Source organism: Microcebus murinus, chromosome 4 (assembly GCF_040939455.1).
Source record: "Microcebus murinus isolate Inina chromosome 4, M.murinus_Inina_mat1.0, whole genome shotgun sequence".
In the NCBI taxonomy this organism is placed as follows: Eukaryota; Metazoa; Chordata; class Mammalia; order Primates; family Cheirogaleidae; genus Microcebus; species Microcebus murinus.
Window position 1 is genome coordinate 77,900,256 of NC_134107.1, and position 20,873 is coordinate 77,921,128.

Genomic DNA, 20,873 nt, shown 5'->3' on the forward strand with positions numbered 1-20,873 from the left:
ATAATCTTAAACTCAAGGAAATTAATCTCTAATCAGGTGCTTCCCCTTTCCACATATCTCATTTCCTTAACTTTTCCTTCACCCATTCTTCAACCTAGTGAAGATAACCTCTCAATTTTTCATTGCCCTTCATGATTCACTGCTCTCCCTTGCCCCCTTTACTTGCCTTTCTAAGTCTCAGTGTCCTTATATCCTTATCCATTAGCCACAACTTCCCTGCTAATTCCTAAATATGGATTGATATAACCATCTACCTTCTCCAGTACTAAAGCTTGGCTCCTAGTAAAGGAAATCTTCCAATTGGGGCCACTTAACACTCATAATTAGATACATCAGCTAGGCCCAACACAGTGTTCAATGACACTCCCATTTCAAAGTGATTGTATTAAACCATTACCATCTTTTCCTCAAACCCTATCTCATCTAATCAAACCAAAATCCTGAAACTCCTGTATCCCTTTTCCATCCTAATTTTCTTTCTTTTTAGAGACAAGTTCTTGCTCTATCCTCTATCCTGGAGTACAATGGTACAATCAGAGAATCAGAGCTCACTGTAACCTCTAACTCCTGGGCTCAATTGGGCTCAAGTGATTCTTTCTTCTCAGCCTCCCAAGTAGCTGGGACTACGTGCACCACCATGCCCAACTAATTTTCCCCCCTTTGGTATAGACAGGGTCTCACCATGCTGCTTAGGGTGGACTCAAACTCCTGACCTCAAGTGATCCTACTGACTCCGCCTTCCAAAGCTCTGGGAATACAAGTATAAGCCACTACTACGCCAGGCACTATTTTTACTGTCTTAACACCACTTCCCTGGGCTACTGCAATTGTCTCCTTTTACCTACTCATCCAATATATCATCCCAAACCAATACCACAGTGATCTTTCAAAAACACAGATCTGATCATACTACTCTCCTGCTTAAATCTTCAGTGACTCCTCATTGCCTATAGAATCAAACCCAAACCTTAGCATAACACTTGCAGTTTTCCATGATCTGCCCTTGTTCTATATATCCAGCTGCAAAGCTCTCACTCATCAGGAGCCACTGGGAATGGATTGCAGATTTCTTAAAGTCTCTAGCCATTTCATGCCTCTGTCCTTCTGATAACCATGCTGTAATGTCCTTCATACTCTTCCATGCTCTCTTTGTCTCATCCATCTTATAGACATAACTACTATTTCCTTTACTGTACGCTCTGTACATATTTCTATCAGAATATCTGTAACATTTTATTGCATTTACTCAACTACAAGCTCCTTTCCTCACATTTCTGATATATTTACTATTCCAAGATGCTTTCTTTACCACAAAAGTTTGTTTCCCCATGTTTCCCTATGTTCTCACACTAAAACATGCAAAGTGTTAAAAAAAAAAAATCTAGCACATGCAGCTATTATTATTTAGGGTAACTGAGTGTTACTGCACATGTATTACCCCCCAAAGTCAGATTTGTTAAATCAAATGACAATGGCATAAGATGGGAAGCAAGAATTATAATTAATGGACTAATGTTTACCAAATAAGAAATTATGCCTCTTGGACAGTATTATGTTGGAAATACTATAAAAATAAATATTATTCCCACTATGGAACAATCTTGGCATTATAATACAGTTTCAAAAAGAATGTGTCATAAAAGATGAAAGTTATCAAAAGAGTTTCTCTTGAAATTCTGAAGTAAAAGAACTCCAGTTTTAAATGGATAACTTGAAATTATTTTCTTTCTATACAAAGAAAGCTCTAAACTTCTAAAAAAGTACTAAACAGGACAAGACTGCCCTTGAAAGAGGGTACATTATTATGTCATCAATAATTAACTTTCTCTGAAAAAAACGAATTAAATGTTCATTTTGCCTATTATTCTACAGAACTACATTTCCCAAAACTGTTTACTCCAACTGGTAGCCACTCTCATAGCACTTTGTGCTTTCATTCTTTCCACTTACCACAGTCTCTTATATATCTTTGCAAATGATTTGATTAATGCCTATGTCCCCAAAGACTTCAAACTTCAAGAGGGAAGGGACGGTGCCCTTTTTGTTCAACATTGTATTCCTAAGACCTAGTGTGGTACCTGACACAGAGTAGAAAATCACGAAATATTTGTTGAATAAGTTAATGAACGAATGGATGAAAATGGTCAAAAGACTGGATTATTCTAATCAAATTAATCAGAAGCCATGACCAGAACATACAAGGTAAAATGAGAAAGATAAACAGAAAGCCTAGTTTTCCTTCTGAGTTGTGTCCATATTATTTTATATACCATATATCATGTCCCATTCCCATTAAAAGACTTCCTAGGACACTGAGACAAACATTTCTTTAAAGAGGCTATGTCTTAAAAGAATGACAACCTACAAACAATTGGTAATAACTGGTTTTTGACTATGTTATTTCCACTGGGATGGTTAAAAGAGAAGTAGTTGGTAATTGAAAAATCAGGATTTTAGTTCTATCTAGCTAACAGCAGTATCCTTGGCCAAGTCACTTAATCTCCACTCCACTCCACTTTCTCTTTGTGAAAAAGTACCAATTGGACTACATCAGTGGTTCTTAACTTTCTTGATGATCATAGACCTCTTTGAGAATCTCATGAAAGCTATTCCTTGAATTGCTTATAATGTCAGACTTTAAGGTTAAGAACCTTGACCTAGATGATCCCTTTTAGTTCTAATGCAGTCCAGGGCTTCTGAAATGAGTATTCTACCTTTTATAACATTCACACAGTATCTAGATGAATACTGAAAAATTAAATTGACTAAACATTTACATATATACACATGTGCACACAGATATGCTAAAATATAATAGCTTCATATTTGAAATATTTAATAGTTTTAAAATATTTTAATTATGTAATCACTATCTTAGTCTTGAATCTCAAGACACATAAGACTAAATAGAATCAATCCAATATTGTGTTCCTACAATAAAGTATTTAAGAGAGTATTTTTAAGAGACTATTTACGTATAATGGAGTCAAAGGAAAACTGAATCCAACAACTACATTTATTTCAGGAGCTCTGGGCTACCACTGTGTAAATTCAACATTCTTGCTTACAGATAAACAGAAATGGCATTCTATCAAGAGATATAAGCCACAATTTCTTTAATTATTTTCACTGTTTATATTAAGTGACTTTACCAAAAAGTGTAGCTATCTTTTAAAATACATTTGACAAATATTCTAATTTAGCTAAGCAGTGATTCTCCTTCAAATGTCTTACATTTCAAAATATACCTGCAATAATTTAGGGGAGAGAGACTCCTTAATAATTATGCATATGGTTGGCTCAGTAACTCTTCTCTCTACATAAATATTTTCACCAGACTGAACTGGAACAGATGAATATAAACTTGACTCCAGAACATCACCCTTGCTGGTGCCCAAGGTTATGTTTACAAGGCTTCTTATTCTGTGATTCACACACTGACTCTAACCTTGTGACCTTGGCACACTGGAGCTGGTTATTAGCTTCAGTGGCCTGGCTCATTTGGAGTACTTCTTGTCTGCCAAGGTGAAAAATGGAAATGCTTGACTTGGAGTAATCTTGTACTTTCATTTCTGATAGCACACTCATTTTTCTTTCAAATACCACATATGGTTTTCCTTCACAAGTCTCTTCCCAAATCTGCGGACCATATTCCATTTCTTAGAGTTCAACCGCCTTTTACATCTCAGCAAACTGTTTATCCTCACTGCATCCATTTTCTCAGTACCCACACAATGCTTAATCCCTTGCAATCTGGCTTCTGCCTCTATCAGTCAATCCCTTGAAATGGCTCTTTATGTAAATACTAATGACCTGTTCACAAAAATCAAATGGCCTTTTCTCAGTTCTATAATCTATTTTATCTATAATATAAATTCTCATCTCCCTGCAGGTACATATTATGGTGGTTATCCTACCTCTCAGTTTAATTTGACCAACCCTTTTTTGAGTACCTACTATATGCAAGATACTACTGTTCTAGGAACTCCTAGAGATACAGAGATAAATATGACCAGGTTGCTTGATGCCTTTGGTGGGCTTTCACTATGATGTACTTAACACAAGTACACAACAAAAATACAACACAGAAGATGATAAATGAGTGACAGAAAAACAAAGCAACTGGGTGGTTAGAGACTGAAAAGCTCAAATACAACTTGAACATAGAGGCTCAAGAAAGGCTTTTATGAAAGAAGTAGCATTTGAGGTTTGCTTGAAGATAGAAGAGGTTCAACATGTTCTCAACAATTTCACTATGCAAAGGAATGGCATGTAAAAGAACAAAGAAGTGGAAAATTCAGGGCATGTTAAAACTATTGTAAGAGGCAGACCACTTTGGTTGGGGTATAGAGATAGCCTGAAAAGGTAGGTTTGGATTAGAGCATAGAAAGTGCTGAATAATGAGCTGATATTCATTTCTGTAAGTAATGAGAAGCCACTGAAAGTTTCTGTGCTTTAGGAAGACCATTTTAACAATAGATCAAAGAATGGATTATAAGAGCAGGAAAATCTGTTAGGAGACTTCCTCAAGTCAGAGGTACTAAGAGCCCAAACTAGCAGTCAGAATGAAATAAGAGTGGACACAAGGGACACTGTGGAAAAAGAATCAATAGAACTTGGCAGCTGACTTGATATGATGAACAAGAGAGAAGGAAGAGTCAAAATATGATCCCAAGTCTTGCTGACTAAGAAGCTAGTGTGCCAAATTAGGCAGTAAAGAAGAATGTAGTCAGTTAGGGAGCTGCTGATTTTTGTTTCAGAATCTTTAAGACTGAGGTAGCAGCAAGGCATCCATAGGGAAATGTGTAGCACCAGATACGATAGTAGGCCAACGGATTTTAGACTTTACCTGATCATACATTTGTTCATTCATTCAGGTAAAGTTGATTTACTGCTTATTCAGGGTTGGATGGGTGCATTATGAAGATACATGTGGTGATACAACAATATTAGATGTACTCCCAAATTACAGCCTCATGGGAGAGGTAGACTCCTGTGTTAGTCCATTTTGTGTTGCTATAAAGGAAATACCTGAAGCTGGGTAATTTATAAAGAAAAGGTTTATTTGGCTCATGGTTCTTCAGGCTGTACAAGAAGCATGGTGTCAGCATCTGCTTTAGTGAGGGCTTCAGGGAGTTTCCAATCAAGGTGGAAGGGGAAGGGGAAGCAGGTGTGTTACATGGCAAGAAAGGGATGAGGTGGTGTCAGGCTCTTTTATGCAACCAGCTCTCACATGAATAAAGTGAGAACTCACTCATTACCCAGGGGAGGGCAGCAAGCCTTTCATAAATGATCTGCCCTCATGACCCAAACACCTCCCGCTCACCCCACCTCCAATATTAGGGATAGAATTTCAACATGAGATTTGGAGGGGACATGTAACCAAACTATATAATCTCCTATTTAACCATCTATGAATGCGATTATGATGAATGCTATAGAATCGTTAAAAAAAAAAATACTACAGGAGCACAGAGGAATAAAGGATTAAATGTGACTGGGAAAGGCTGAGGCACACTTGAAAAATTTGTCATTTTTGCTGAACACTAACCTGTTAGTAGGATTTGAGAGTAAAGCATGAGCTCCATTTAAGACAGCTTCATTTTCTTTTATCCCACCACTCAGTAGTCACATGACCATGGGCAGGATACCCTACCTCTCACCTCTCTGAGTCTCAAGTTTGCTATTTTTTTAGACACAGGGACTCACTCCGTCAGGCTGAAGTGCAGAGATGCAATCATAGCTTTCTGCAACCTTGAAAATATTGCAAAGAACAGCATACATAAGTAGATCATTTGGGGAAACCTATGTGATAAGGTTTTGTGGATCATGGCAGGGGTGGAGGCAAGAAAGGTTAGGGATATATTCTATGAAGAAACCTGGATACCACACTAAGAGTTTATATTCTAAAGACATTGGGAAGCCATCAAACAGTTCTGAGCAGAAGTGTCAAATAATTAGTTTTATGTGCAGAGATATTCCGCTCAGGTTATGGAGCACCGACTGGGAGAAAAAATCTAGAGGAAGTTAGATGAGGTCATAGCTTATTATATTAAGCAATCAGATCACTTAATAGACAACTGAAATAAGCCACATAATGACAAAGATTGGAAATATAGAAGAGCAGGTTTGAATAGTATATGGTATGGTATGTGAAAATAATGCAAAAGATTTTGATGTCATTCAATTTGAGGTTCTTGCAAAATATCCAAGTGGATATATATTCATTAAGCAAGCAGAAATACAGTTTTGACATTCCCTGGACAGGTTATAGCTAGGTGATGGCTAAATCACATCTATAAAATTATGTAGCCCAGGGACAGGATCTAAAGCAAGAAAAGATTTGAGATAGAGAGACTACAACTATATCCATTTGCATAAAGTCTGGAAGTAGAAGTGTCAGGAAAAAAAAAAAAAGATTGGAGAGAAGGAAGAATCAAGAGAGAAGTTTAGTAAAAACCAAAACAAATGTTTCAAAATAAATAGTTGACAGTATGTAATACTACAGAGCAGTCTAAGAAAACAGGAGAAAAATCCACTGGATTGATTAATAAAATACGTTAAATTAATTACGATGTCAACAGTCTGTGTAATATTTTAGAAATACTAACCTGATATGAACGAAAAACCTGAGGCACTGAGGCCTGGACTACCTGAACTTCTTGCCCCTTCGTCAGTAAACTCATCTCCATCCAAACCCAGTATTCCTTCCCATCTTAGATGATGACATGTCCCTTCTCAGGTTCAAAGCCAGTCCTTCCTCCTGTGCTGTTCATCCTGCTCCATCTAGTCTCTTTTTGGGAGAGGGGGGTTTGTGTGTGTGCACCCGTACATAAACTTCACACAACACTGGACATTTAGTAGGATCTCAATAGTCATTATCTAAATCTTTGTAAGAATCATTAATAACATTCAAATTGAACTCTAACCTCAAATAATCTATTGACACTGCTTTCTGGATGTCATTAATGACCTCAGGAACAAATTCAGGGGCCCTGTTTCTCTCAGTCTTCACCCTCCTTAACCTCTCTGCATTATTTGATACTGTTGTCACTACCTCCCTCTACAAATTCTCATCTCAGTTTCCACTGTCATTAAAATTTATTGGCTTTCTTTTTTACTCGCTCCTTCTCTAGGTTCTTTTCTTCCAGTTGCCCCTAAATATAGATTCTTGAAAGCTCTGACCTTGCCTCTGTTTTCTGTTTTTCATCTCTTTTTGCAATATCAGGGATTCCCACAGCTTCAATTATCACCTCTGTGCAAATGATTTTCAAACTTGTATCTTCAGTCTTCACAATCCCACATTCACAAATAGCCACTAGTAGTCAAAGTATTTGACTGGCTGGTCCCACCCTCTCTCTTCAACCTTATTTCTCACTCTGCTTGATCACTGCCCATACCTTACAACGACACTAAGCTGTACAGTACCCTGAATTATACCAAATAATATTCTTTAAAACTGTTCCTTTCAAACACAAGTATAATCATCAGTTAGCCAATTATTCTGATAGCTAGTGAATTATAAAATATTAAAACTGTAAAGGACCTCTAAGATCATTCTAGTGAAACACCCCCTTATTTACAGATAAAGTGCAGCCTAGAGAAGTGAAGTAAATGGTTTGGAATATATCAAATTAGTAGCAATGCCAGATACAGAATATATATATGAAAAATAATCATTTTATATACATATATAAAATCAGATACAGAATCCGGTCTCCTTCTAACTCATATTGTTGCTCTCATCCAGTAAGTTTATAGTATAAAAGTATAGGAGAGTGTGTGTATGTTACATCTTCCCAGTTAGATAATAAGCACCCTGAAAACATTTCTCCTTTTAGTTGAGACTGATCTGGGAGGGAATGCTCCCTGGAGAAGATAAAGCTCAAATAGATTCAGAAATGGGTTAAGGATGGACTGCCAGAGACAGTCACTACATTTAGGTCCATCACATATAAATATTTTTAAAGTTTTTAGACAACAAGAAACAAGGAATGCATTCCACATGAGAAGGCTGGAGTGGTAATTTAATCCCCCACTCAGAATTCAGTATGAATCCAAGGGATATTATAAGATCTAAAAGTAAATGAAGATAAAGATCCATGACAATCTGATATTACCTCATAAAATTGTACTGTCCTTGACGACTCATCCACTTTACTGTTTAAGACAGCTCCATTTTCTTTTACCCCACCACTCAGTAGCCACATGACCATGGGCAGGATACCCTACCTCTCACCTCTCTGAGTCTCAAGTTTGCTATTTTTTTAGAGACAGGGACTCGCTCTGTCAGGCTGGAGTGCAGAGATGCAATCATAGCTTTCTGCAACCTTGAACCCCTGACCTCAAAGGATCCTCCGGCCTCAGCCTCCTGAGTAGCTGGGACTACAGGCATGAGCCACCATGGTTGGCGAATTTTGAGTCTTAGTTTCTTATGTGTATAGACATGACAATATCTACTTCATACAATTGATCATTTATTCAGTTCCTTGCCCTCCAGACAAGACCATCCATTTCCTTAGTCCCTAGCAGGAGTTAAGAAAGGACATCACAAATCCAGTGCTCTGGGGAAGTAAGACTGTCCCTCCATCTCTCTCAGCTTAATACTATTGGCAAGAGTGAAGTGGAGGTCCCAGATTGTGAGTGCTTCTTGCAGAACCTTACCCTTCTCTCCCCCTCAACACCATTTCCATTTTAGAATGCACAGTCCCACCACATACTATGTGAAAACTGTAAGGACTAACTTCATTAGATTATTTATCTCTGTTCAACAGTTCTCACAAGAAGTCAGAACCACCAGATTCTAATCCCCTCTTCAGACCCTAATTCCCACTCACCCCCAATTCTTATGCTTCTGGATTTCAAGGTCAATCGTCAGCAAATTGTCCTTTACTCTCTAACTCTTCTTAAATGGCCTCTATTTTTTATGCTGACTAAAGCCTGGCTTTTCCCTGATGACACCTTTCCCAATGGCCTGCTCAAATGAAAAAATAAGCCTATTTATTTTCTCTCCTATACTCCATTCCCACTACTGGGCCTGGAACCTGGGCCCTAGGACCCTATTTCTCATTGCCATTGTCAGATTATTCTACCTCTCCATCTCTAAAAACCCCAAGCATTCAATCTCATACCATCAGACTATACCATGTTCTACCCCTCCTTGTGGAAGTCATCTACCAATCTCTTAAGTACTCTTTCTCATCTCTAAGGATTTAGCTTCAGGCTCACCATCATTCTTTCTAATACTACCAATTGCCATAATTTGTATTGATTTCAATATCCATGTAAACGAGCATTTAAATACCATGGTCTCTTAGTTCCCTGACCTCCCCTTCTGCACAATTTTATCTTCTACTCTGCCTCAGCCATTCCACTCCATGATCATATCCTAAACACCAGCATTACCAATGAACTGTAATCCCTCCTTAATTTAAACTCCTAACATTCTGTCTGACCACCAGCTCACTTCCTCTAGTACCCCAGCCCACACCTTTAATTGTTCAATACCCTAAGGACTTCCATTGTTCCTACTACCCTTCATTGTCTCTATTTTGTGTCCTCATTTTCCTCTTTCCCCAGTTATTAAATTCCACGGTTGATTGTTATAATCACTCTCTTGCCCTTACTTGCCTCATAGAACTTACCTGACAATATCCAAAGCTGGCTGGTTAAAACCAACTTTCTGCACATTCCACTCCTACACCCACAAAGTGGTAATGTTTAGTTTAGCAATTATTTCTAGTATTTAGAAAGTATAACTTTTCAATTCATCTGTAATCCTAGAATTTTGTGTTTGTGCTCCATATCAAAGAATCTTAGATTTGAACACCGAGACCCTCAAGTCTTCCTTATGGCCTATGAATGTCATCACTGACAAGACTCTAATTTCCTCAACACTTCCTACTCCATTTCATGAGATCACTTTCATGATAACAGAAGGCTTTGTAGGACATAGGAAATAAATGTTTATGAAGCTTATCAATTAAATGGAATATGGATAATGGAGAATGGTTAGGCAATATAGCTATGTTCCTCAGTTAAGCACACACTGAGAAAAATATGTGTTTTTTGTGGCAGGAAGGAGAGGCAGCATTTCATAATTAAAGCAGATATTATGGAGGACTGACTATAACTTCAGTAGTAGCATCACAATTCTTTTGTTTTTAATTGTTTGAGATCTTTTTGTGAAAGAGATTCCCCTAGAATAAAACTGCAATTATATTCTAACATACTAAATTTGGATTCATTATAAACCCTTGAAAAGGGCAGTTAAAGATTACAGGACAATGTAAACAATTTACATTCACAAATGCATTTATCCAAATTGACAGAGCCATGGCCCTTCTAAATGGGAAATCACCCTCATTATGATTCCCCTCTCTTTGATCCACTCATTCTATCCTAAATTACATTATTCTCGATTCCCAAATAAAAAGAATCAATTCAATATTATTTGTTAACTTCCGGTTCCACAAAATAACCAAAGGAATACACACACACACACGTACCTATGAAAGAACAGAACTGAGGTTTATAGTAAGAGAAGCATAATACAGTACAGCACTAGTCATCCTCTGTTTTCTAATAGCCCACCACTATCTCAGCCAGAGTGACACAGTTTTCTTTCCACCACAAGATCAAAACAGAAATCTCATCATCTGACTCTTAGTCATTCCCACACATGTACCAGTCTACTGTTATTATAACAAAAAGTCTTTTTCCTTTGCTACACTATTCCCAAGAGCAATGCTCTATCCTTTTGGTCTCAAAAGTTCTACTATTTGAAAGTATAGCATTTAGGTGAAAAGAATTACACAAACTAATTAGTGGTAGGGGAATAGGAATTACTCAATATATGCTTTTCAAAATAATATCAGTAAATAAGATAAAACACTCTCCACTTAGTTTTAGTTTTTTCGTTAGTTCGTTTGTTTGTTTTTTAGTTACACACATTCCAAAGAAACTTGCAAATTAAGAAAATTTATAAAATGAATTTAGGAAGTACTGTTTGACTCAATACTACTGGACTTACAAGCATCCCTGTTAATGCTGCAAAGGCAGAGAAATCTATTTCCAGGCAGAAAGAGTTCACTTATCACTTCCAAATATTCCCACACCACAAAGTACCACCTCAGCTTCCTTGGAAGGATGGAGACTGAGGACCTCCACTTCCAACTAAATGCTTCAACCATCTTTCCTCCTTCCTCTGCTCCCCTCTCTCTTCCCCTCCATTTTAGAAGCAGGAACATCCTCAATCTCATTTATTTTTACTCTCCCCTTCCTTCCACAAAGAGTTACTGATATCATCAATATACTATGTACTAGGGATAGAGTTGAAAACAGATTCATTGTCTTTAAGAGACTTATAGTCTAATGAAGGTGCCAGATATGTAAGTATCTCAGGATGGGGAATGAATCAAGAGATATAAAGGATGCAATGGGAACACAGAAGAGAATACAGAACGTGGACATAGAAGTGTTTAGTGGTTGAAAATATGAGCCACACAGACTTGACTCACCACTTAGCAAATAAAAATTCAAGCAAGTTACTTGATTTAAGTTTATTCTTTATATAAAATGATAATGATACGTTGTAAGACTGTAATAAGAATCAAAAGCCATGATCTATAAGAAGTACTTAGTGTTAAACAATGAACTAGTAGAAAGTGTTCAACAAATAGCATTGTGGGAAAAGAATACCCTCTTCAGAAGGGAAAATAGGATAAAATCAGAATTAAGGGTCTACTTTTAAGAAGGAATCCAGTAATTAAATTAAAATGAACCAAAGCACTTGGCCCTAAAGTACCTTTCACTTAGATCTGTACTGTAAAATGCCTTCATGTGCACTAGGAAAACTGAATATACAAACTTTTGAACCTAAAGTTTTAGTTAACTCTTAAATCACATAACACATACACATAAATATATCCTAACTTTTGATATATTCAAGCAGAAGACTGACCCAAAACTTCAATCACAGACCAGTTTCACCAACCAATATTTTCAATGTAACCATGAGCAAAGTACTGATCCTTTCTTGCTCCACTGGTTTGCTGGACTGTTCATGGAATTATTTTATTGCCAATCACACCAATACTTGGAGGCACTTCACAACAATGAAAAGAAAATAAAATCCAAGCATTCACTGATGCCATACAGATATTTATATTACTCTTACTTTTCCTAATCTAATATTTCATAACTAAAAACATTTCTTATAAAAGTAAAAAAGTATTTCTGAAAATTAGAGATGCAGATAAACGTACCAGCAGTACACACTCTTAATGCAAAACAACCTGGAAACTTGGAAACAAGTCACCTATCTTCTCACATATTCCAGTAAAAAAAAAAAAACAGCCTCCAGAGGATTGAGAGGTGGCATGTCTTATATTTCCAGTCACTACTGACCACAGTCATTATAATAAGATCTAAACCACTTGCCTTATTTAAAACGCTTCACTCTTAACTGCCAATTCTTCTTCAGTATTCCATGGAAAAAAAAGTTTCTTTTTAAAAACTATTTTTTTGTAAGTAATGTCCTGAGCAAATACATAGTACATTTGCCCAAGAACATTAAAGAATGCCTTCTATATTCTGATTGTGAACAAGCTTTTCTAGGAATGCAAATTTTGTTCTCAATACTTACACAATGGACTACAGTGTCATAAGCACCGTTCATGCTCTATTAGTCATTCTGTTGAAAATTTTATTAAAAAAAATAATAAAAGGCCTGCAGTGTGTATAAAGCATTTGGGACACAAAAGACCTATTGTCAGAATATTTGCAGGATCCCCAAAATAGAAAAACAACCACTATAAATAAACTAATTTATAGTTTTAAATTATTTTTTTTAATGCTATGCCAGAACTCTGCATTTTTAACTTAACCAATCCATAGGATAAAAGAGGTGGCACAAATGATCTTATCATGGCATCTGATTGACAGAAATGAGAAAAAATTTTGAATTCTTCAGAGAAACAAAGGGGATTTGAGCTCAGGGGACAATCTTCAAACTGGTGTGCATTGGCACTTAGTTTGGAAAATCCCAAGATTCTAAGGTACATGTGACCCTGGATAAACGTAAATTTGTAACAATTTATTTCCAGGTCTATCAATTATACTTCCTAAACTAAAATACAGGGCATATTATTAATAATGCAGCAGCAAGTCTGAACAACCAGTTTGCATAGAAAATTGTTTACACATGTCCTTTTTTTCTCCACAGTACTGTTTGTTCAAAGATCTTATCTGGAAATTTAAATAAATAAAAGAAGTAAAAGTGAAAGTATTCTGGTCAAAAATTGTGTGTCCGTGGAGATGGGTAAGGATTAGAGAGCAGAAATACCATGACTCACAGTAGCAATCACAACAGCCGCAAGCAGCACCTTAAAAGAGCTTCTCAGAATCCCTTCAAAAATCTCTGATTTAAATTCAGATGATAGCTTAAATTAAAACATACAGATTCATAAGTAGCCTAGAGGGAAAAAGTTCTTTATGTAACTGAGAGAAATGTCATATTAAACTGAAAACTGGTCAGATTATTAGAGCTCAAAGCATAATATCCTGAAACAAACCCATCCAAAATTGAAGTATAAGGGCAGAAACAGTAAAAGAGGGGAACTGATCTATTTGATAAACACTTGCTCAACCAATTCTTTTACCTGGACAAGTGCAGAAAACACGTGGAAATGTGTATCTTAATAAATGATCTCTCATGCAATTTTCTCACCCCAGCATGCAAATCTAAATTTATTATTAAAATGAGGAAGTCATATATCCATTCTTTTGTGTATCTAGATAGATACTTTTTGTTTTTCCAAGACATGCAAAACTGATGATTACTATTGTTACCACCTTTTCAATGCAATGAGGTATAACTTTTGTGCCCAAACTTCAAAGGCATGTAAGTAAATGTAATGCAGGTTTGGGGTTTTTTTTAATCACTAACTTAAAACATTCAGTAGGAAAAGAAGAGCATTCAACATTTTTCTCCTTCTAGCCCAGAGGGATTAAACTAAAATCCAAGTACTAGCATCACTCAGTGATTCATGCATGCCAAGGACGTCCCTCCATAATTTCGAATACTGTTCTCTATTTACCAGATTAGTTGGTTGTTAGAAATCTTAAATAAGAAAAAGACATTGTTTTTTCTCACTTGCTTTTGTCATTTTTCTCTATCCATATGATAAATATGAGAAAAAGTCTATCTTTTAAAATATTTTTTAAAGTAACAATACTTTACATTATTATAGCCCTTTACAAATATCAAAGTGTTCTCACACATGTTACCATCCACACATACTACCAACTCTGATTGGTAGATTGCCCAGTATTGAATTCTGATTTCAATCACTTTGTGTGACCTTGAAGAATTTACTTAACTCCTCTGTGCCTCAGCTTCCTCATCTATAAAGTAGAGATAACAACAATTCTTATACCTCATAAGATTGCTATGAGGATCAAATGAATTAATATATGTAAAATACCTAAAACAGTGCCTGAGCTACACCCTGTATAGGTTTTGCCTATTTTTTTTATTATTGTCATCATAAACAATCATAACATTTGGGTCTCACGATGATCCTGATAAAAGTAGGACAGTAAATTATTATTTTACCTATTTTCCCAGATAAGAGAATCGAGGCTCTGAGAAATCAAATGACTCATCTAAAGTCATAGTCAAAAAGCAGAATCAGAACTAAAGAACCCAGAACTAAGAAAGGATCGAGACTTTTCACTACATTGTACTGTATCATATCACATAGTACATTTTTTGATATAGTTTGATATAGTTCAATATACTTCTAAAGATCATAATTACCACTCTTTTAAACATGCAAATAATTTTAGGCAATATACACTGGTAGCCATGCTGAGAATGAGACTTTTATCTGATATACCATTTCATTTAAGTATTTTTAGAGAAGTGAGTCAGACTTTTAAAGAGAAGTATGCACTGAATAATTAGTCTGGCTGAGCAAGGTGAACCTGTGATTAGTTTTCCAATATTTAAAATGTCTTTTAAACAGCAAAATGTATAACCCATGGAACTTCACCATTTGCATGTTATGATTAATGTTGGGCAGTAGAAACAACATGGCATTTAGAGTCAAAATTCATGTTCCAGTTCCTTCTCTTATAAGCAGGGACACTGAACAATCATGTTATTTCTCTGGGCATCAGTTACTTATCTGTCAAATAAGGACCAACTTCACAGGGCTATTATGAGAAACAGCTGAGAATACACAGCTGAAAAAGATTTGTAGTTGTAAAAACTACACCAAAATGTGTTTACTATTAGCTGCTTTTGACTACATTGAGCAATAATACTGAACATTCATTCATTCATTTATTCATTCATTAACCATCTTCTTCCATTTAAAAAAACTGCTGACAGAAGTCTTCCAATATAGAAGTATCATCCTGAATACTGTTGTGTAATTATTTAAAGTGACGATCGGGATTGATCACTGTGACTCTTTCACAGTGAAAGAGAAATTCAGACAACTTGCATAGTATCTATGTTAGTACCATATGCCTAAAGGAGACATAATACAATCTGAATACAAGAAATAAGAGAACAAACCAAGTGATAAACACATGCATTTTTCTTTCTCTATTTAAATTCAACAGTAATAAACATTTTCAATTAAATCACAAGGAAACTCAGTGGACATATTATCACTATAACAGTAGTTATAATAACACATTATATATGGATGACATTTCACAGTTTTCAAAGCATTTCACATATATCATCATAGAAATACAATAAATGTCATTCTGTTTGTTCACAAGAGTATTTTGAATATGTTTATAAAACTTCCACTCTTTAAAGACAAACCATATTGAAAAAAAAGAAAAAAAAATAAAACTTCCACTCTTGGCCAAGTCCCTTAACTTTAGTGTCCCAACATAGAAAATGAGGGAGTTAAGGCCGGGCGCGGTGGCTCACGCCTGTAATCCTAGCACTCTGGGAGGCCGAGGCGGGCGGATTGCTCGAGGTCAGGAGTTCAAAACCAGCCTGAGCAAGAGCGAGACCCCGTCTCTACTATAAATAGAAAGAAATTAATTGGCCAACTGATATATATATATAAAATTAGCTGGGCATGGTGGCGCATGCCTGTAGTCCCAGCTACTCGGGAGGCTGAGGCAGGAGGATCGCTTGAGCCCAGGAGTTTGAGGTTGCTGTGAGCTAGGATGACGCCACGGCACTCACTCTAGCCTGGGCAAGAAAGCAAGACTCTGTCTCAAAAAAAAAAAAAAGAAAATGAGGGAGTTAGACTACATAATGGGTAAGGCTCCTTTCTAGAGCTATTATATTTATGATTTTGATTCTATGGCTATAAGAACAAAAAAATATTTAATGAAAAGAAAATTTACACATGTAAAATATAATAAGCTTATTAGAAATGAATAAGCTATTTGAAAATGACTTAAAAATTATATAATTAAAATGTATCCCAAAACATCCAGAAAAACTGAGTAATGGTATTTTATGGTTAAATTTCTCAATAATTCAAGAATTACAGAATATTTCCAAAAAATTAGTATAGCTACCTTTACCAATGTAAGGTTACAATTCAGTAACTACCAATATACTAAACAAACCATAATATAAAATATACATAACACTAAAATTAATTAAAACTCTTAAAGAGTTCAAAAACTGCTTTAGATAATTTCAGTCCCTCAGATTTTGTGAATATCAACTATAGCAATATAGTATTATAAATATAAATAATTTCAATTATTTAAAGTCTCTGGCTTGGTATATAAAGCATGAGATTCTATACAAAGCAAATAACACCACTATTAATAGTGTACTTCACAGAATCCAAAGGGAAAAACAAAGCTTTAACAGTAAACTGTTTATAGTATAGTCCACCAAACTACCTACTATTTGCAAAGCACTATGAAATTTGTGCCTACTACTTCATTCAAAAATGAAATCCAGTCCTCCTTTTCATAAGCATAAAACTTAAAGCTCAGGTAGGAATAATATCATGGATACAAAAAAAAAGTTTTTTTCTCCACCAAGTCTGTCACTCAGTGATTTCAAAATCAGAATCAGTCACATTATCTGACTAAAGAAGAAGAAACAGTACATGTTTTTCATACACATAACCCATATATGCTTTTATTCTTTTCAGGAACAGTGAGGGATTGGCTATGCTCTTATATATGGTGTAAGAGGAGGGTCCTACAGACATGAAAAACAGTGAAGCTGTACAGCCCAACAAAAATCAAGAAGTTACTTGGTAAAGTATAAAACTGAGATCAGGAGATCATCTCTGGCTCTAAATAGCTCTGGGACCTTGGAAGAAAAATCACCTTTCCTGACTTTCTAACATTTATTGTGCCTTTGGGTAAATTATTCTAGACCTCTTTAGATCTGTTCCCTCATCTGCAAATTTATACGGAACTAGACTAAAATCCAAAAAGCATCTGGATCAGTGGTTTTCGAACTTTTAAGTGCAAATTCTTGTTTTTGTGTTTTATTATTATTATTATTATTATTATTATTCTAAGTGCAAAGTTTTAATGCAGTCCCAATGATTTAGAATGTCAGAATGTCTGGACAGGAGCCTAGGAAATTAAATGTTCACCAAGCACCATAGTTGAGAGAAATATGCAGGTGGTCCTCAGTCACACTTGAGAAACACTATAATCAGATGATCTCTAACACCACTAAGAGTATAAAAAGATGATATAATTCATCTCAGCACGAAGCTCATAGGAATTCTGGATCTAGCATAGTGTGTAGAGCATAATAGATGCTAAGCAAATATTTACAGAGAGGAAGAAAGGAAGGGAAAGAGGAAGGGTGTTGGTAAAGAAAGACTTGAGGGAGAGAAGGGGGAGGTTAGCTAGCTAACATATTTTTGTCTAAGAAGAAACATACAAAATGGTAGTAAAATTAAAATGAGGTAATATACACAACATATATCAATAGCTGGAAAGCAAAGACCTCAGTCTCTAGACAAATACAAGTTTAAATATAACAAATCCTTGCCATGCTCCTCGTAAGTCAAACTGCAAAGTACTAGGGAGGAAAAAGAAGAAAACAGTAGATGGAAGCCAAAAAATTCTAATGGAAAATTACTGGATGACTAAAACTTAGTGACTAATTTCCCCAGGTAGAAAAGAACACAGAATTTTAAGGACAGGGACTTGGAACTGGAACTGAAGATTGAAGTTACTGGTTACTCATATGTGCAAATTCCATTTAGGATAATATATGGATTCTGGAAATACTGTTGGCAATATTAACTTTTGTCCATTTTTATCTGCATGTTCCCATTCACTTACATTATAATTTTTGAGATGTTTTATCTTCACTTCTGATGATCTTCAAATGTCAATGGCTCTTAACACATTAACTGTAAACAAACACAAAGGAACTTAGGGGAATTCAAATATTTAAGGAACCCTAGAATAAAGTATTCTAAATCATTGTGTAAAGCCTGTGAGGAAGAGGTGAGTTTGGCATTACATTTACTTGCTTTATAATTTCTCTGATCCTCCAAATGTATAATAAAACTGTTCTTTTGAATGAAAATGATAGTACAGTCTTAATCCAAAGAAAAAAAAAGTCATCCTATTTTCTGTCAAAAGATAAAAACATTCAAAGCTAGATAAAATTCTCACCAAATACAGACACTCTCAATGTGTGAATGTATTGTGTACCTTTATCTTCTTCCAGCAAGGCAGTGGGCGTCAGGGACACTATGCCCTTGTCACTACCACCCAATCAACTTGCCCTGGGACTGCCCTCTAACCACAAAGCTTCGGACTGGAAATGGAGCACCAGATCTTAGGCATGACCAGTTCTTTATAGCACACAGACACTGAAGTCAAACAAACTTGAAATCAAATGTCAAACTGCTCTCTCAAATCTTCAGTTTTTTAATCTGTAAAGTGGAAACATTAATACTAACTACTTTACACAGTTATGACGATTATATGAAAAAAATGCATAAGAGATTCAGCACCATGCCCAGCACAAAGCAGGCACACAATAAATGTTAGGTGCTATTACTTATATTAGTAGTGTTATGTTTAATATTAATACCATTAATTTGTTACTACAACTGTCTCCCACTTGGAAAGTAAAATTTATCTCAGGTGTTTCTATTTTTAAGTACTTTCTTGGGTTATAATTGAAGAATGTTAGCCAATATCAGTAAGAGAGGATATTTGTACCATATAATATTTTATTTTTGATGCCTGATGGGCATCTTGGCTCAGCTCAACAAAATTAAGGCTTGGCCCGGTACAGTGGCTTATGCCTATAATCCCAGCATTTTGGGAGGCTGAGGCAGAAGGGTCACTTGAGGCCAGGAGTTCAAGTCCAGCCTGAGCAACATAGAGAGACCCTGTTTTTACAAAAAAAAAAAAAAAAAATTAGCTGGGTGTGGTGGTGCCCACCTTTAGTCCTAACTACTTGGGAGGCTGAGGCAGAAGCATTGCTTGAGCCCAAGCATAGAGGCTACAGTGAGCTACAATGATGCCACTGCACTCCAGGCAACACAGTGAGCCCCTATCTCAAGAAAAAGAAAAGAAAATTAAGGCTTGTAATCACTAGACCATTATCAGCCAGTTATTTTCCCTTTTGCCAATGCACAACCTCCAGACAAAGCCTCCCTACTTAACAAACTGCTCATTTGCTGCTATCAGTGAAAATAATTCTACAGAGAAGGGAAAGAGATATATTTATGACATGCCTAGTAAGCCCTCTGAACCTGATGAATCAATGTTTTATCAATCCAGAGGAGCCTTATCTACCCTCCTCATTCACTCCCAAATGATTAAACTCTATGGAATATAAGCTTAAAATATTAATATTTAAGTTAGGTGACAAGAATACATAAGACACTGATTTCTCTAGATTTTCAATAAAATTTTTAGATTAAGGATATAAAAACACAAAATATTGGCAAAAGCATTCATAAACTAAAATGGCTCAAAATGGCAAGTTTTATTTTCTTTGTGGAGACCACACTGTTAGAACTGAAATGAGAGAAAATACCTAAGTAGAATCTGATGCAATATTCTATTTATCATGCAATTTCTCGAGCTCTTCAAATGAAATAATTTTAAAAAGCACAGCAATCATTTTTCATTGATTTCAATGTACTTTCATTTTATGGTCCTAAATTAGAATAATAAAAATCTAGCCCAAGACAAGACACAAAAAAGTAGAAAGTTAAACTCAGAGTTCAGAGTACTCCAAGAAACAATTTTCTTTTTTGGTCTTCCACAATATATTACCTCTTTTTTTCAGTATATTTTCTATCTTGGTTATTGCATTTGCAAATCTAATAATGTCTCTGGCATAAGTGAAGTATCATAGACTTAACTGGAAAATGCCTTCCTTGCCTTTCAATGACTCACTAATATACAATGGGAGAAGATGCTGGTGTCTCTGATACCCATTCTATCCTAATCCTTAGTGTCAGAGAGTCCAATTTTTAGAACGGCAGAAGCTAAAGGCCTCCCAGAAGAGGATATATAATCTAGCCTCCCTTATGGCTAGGTACAACCATAAGATCATGTCTTAACCAACTGGATGTAAGTCAAAAAACTACATGTGACTGCCAAAAAAGTATCTTTAAAAGAGAAGGAATATCTACTACCCCTTCCGAAGACTCAATGGCTAGAGTTCCAACAGCAATTTTGGTTCATGAGGCAACCCTGGAATGCAAGGCATCTGAACAATCTGGGTTCTTGATAGATTAGATCTACCATATCAGATCTGTATTGACTATCTCCAGGCTTTCATGTAGGGAAAAAAATTAAATATCTCTTGTTTTAAGCCACTGTTAATTTGGATTTTCTTTAACATTCTGCTAAACCTACACCCTAACTTT

General features: G+C 35.8%; 1 protein-coding gene across 3 annotated transcripts in view; it reads right to left on the bottom strand.

Moving 5' to 3' along the window:
- Nucleotides 1-20,873, bottom strand: part of MTMR2 (myotubularin related protein 2) — a 102,684-nt gene that overhangs the window by 74,963 nt on the left and 6,848 nt on the right. For 2 of the 3 annotated variants that reach the window (XM_076002452.1, XM_076002453.1), the window contains exon 2: nucleotides 18,313-18,383. The exons of the other annotated variant lie outside the window; for it this stretch is intronic. The gene's annotated coding sequence lies outside the window, so the exon portion shown is untranslated. The remainder of the gene's footprint in view (nucleotides 1-18,312; nucleotides 18,384-20,873) is intronic. 3 annotated transcript variants of the gene reach the window in all.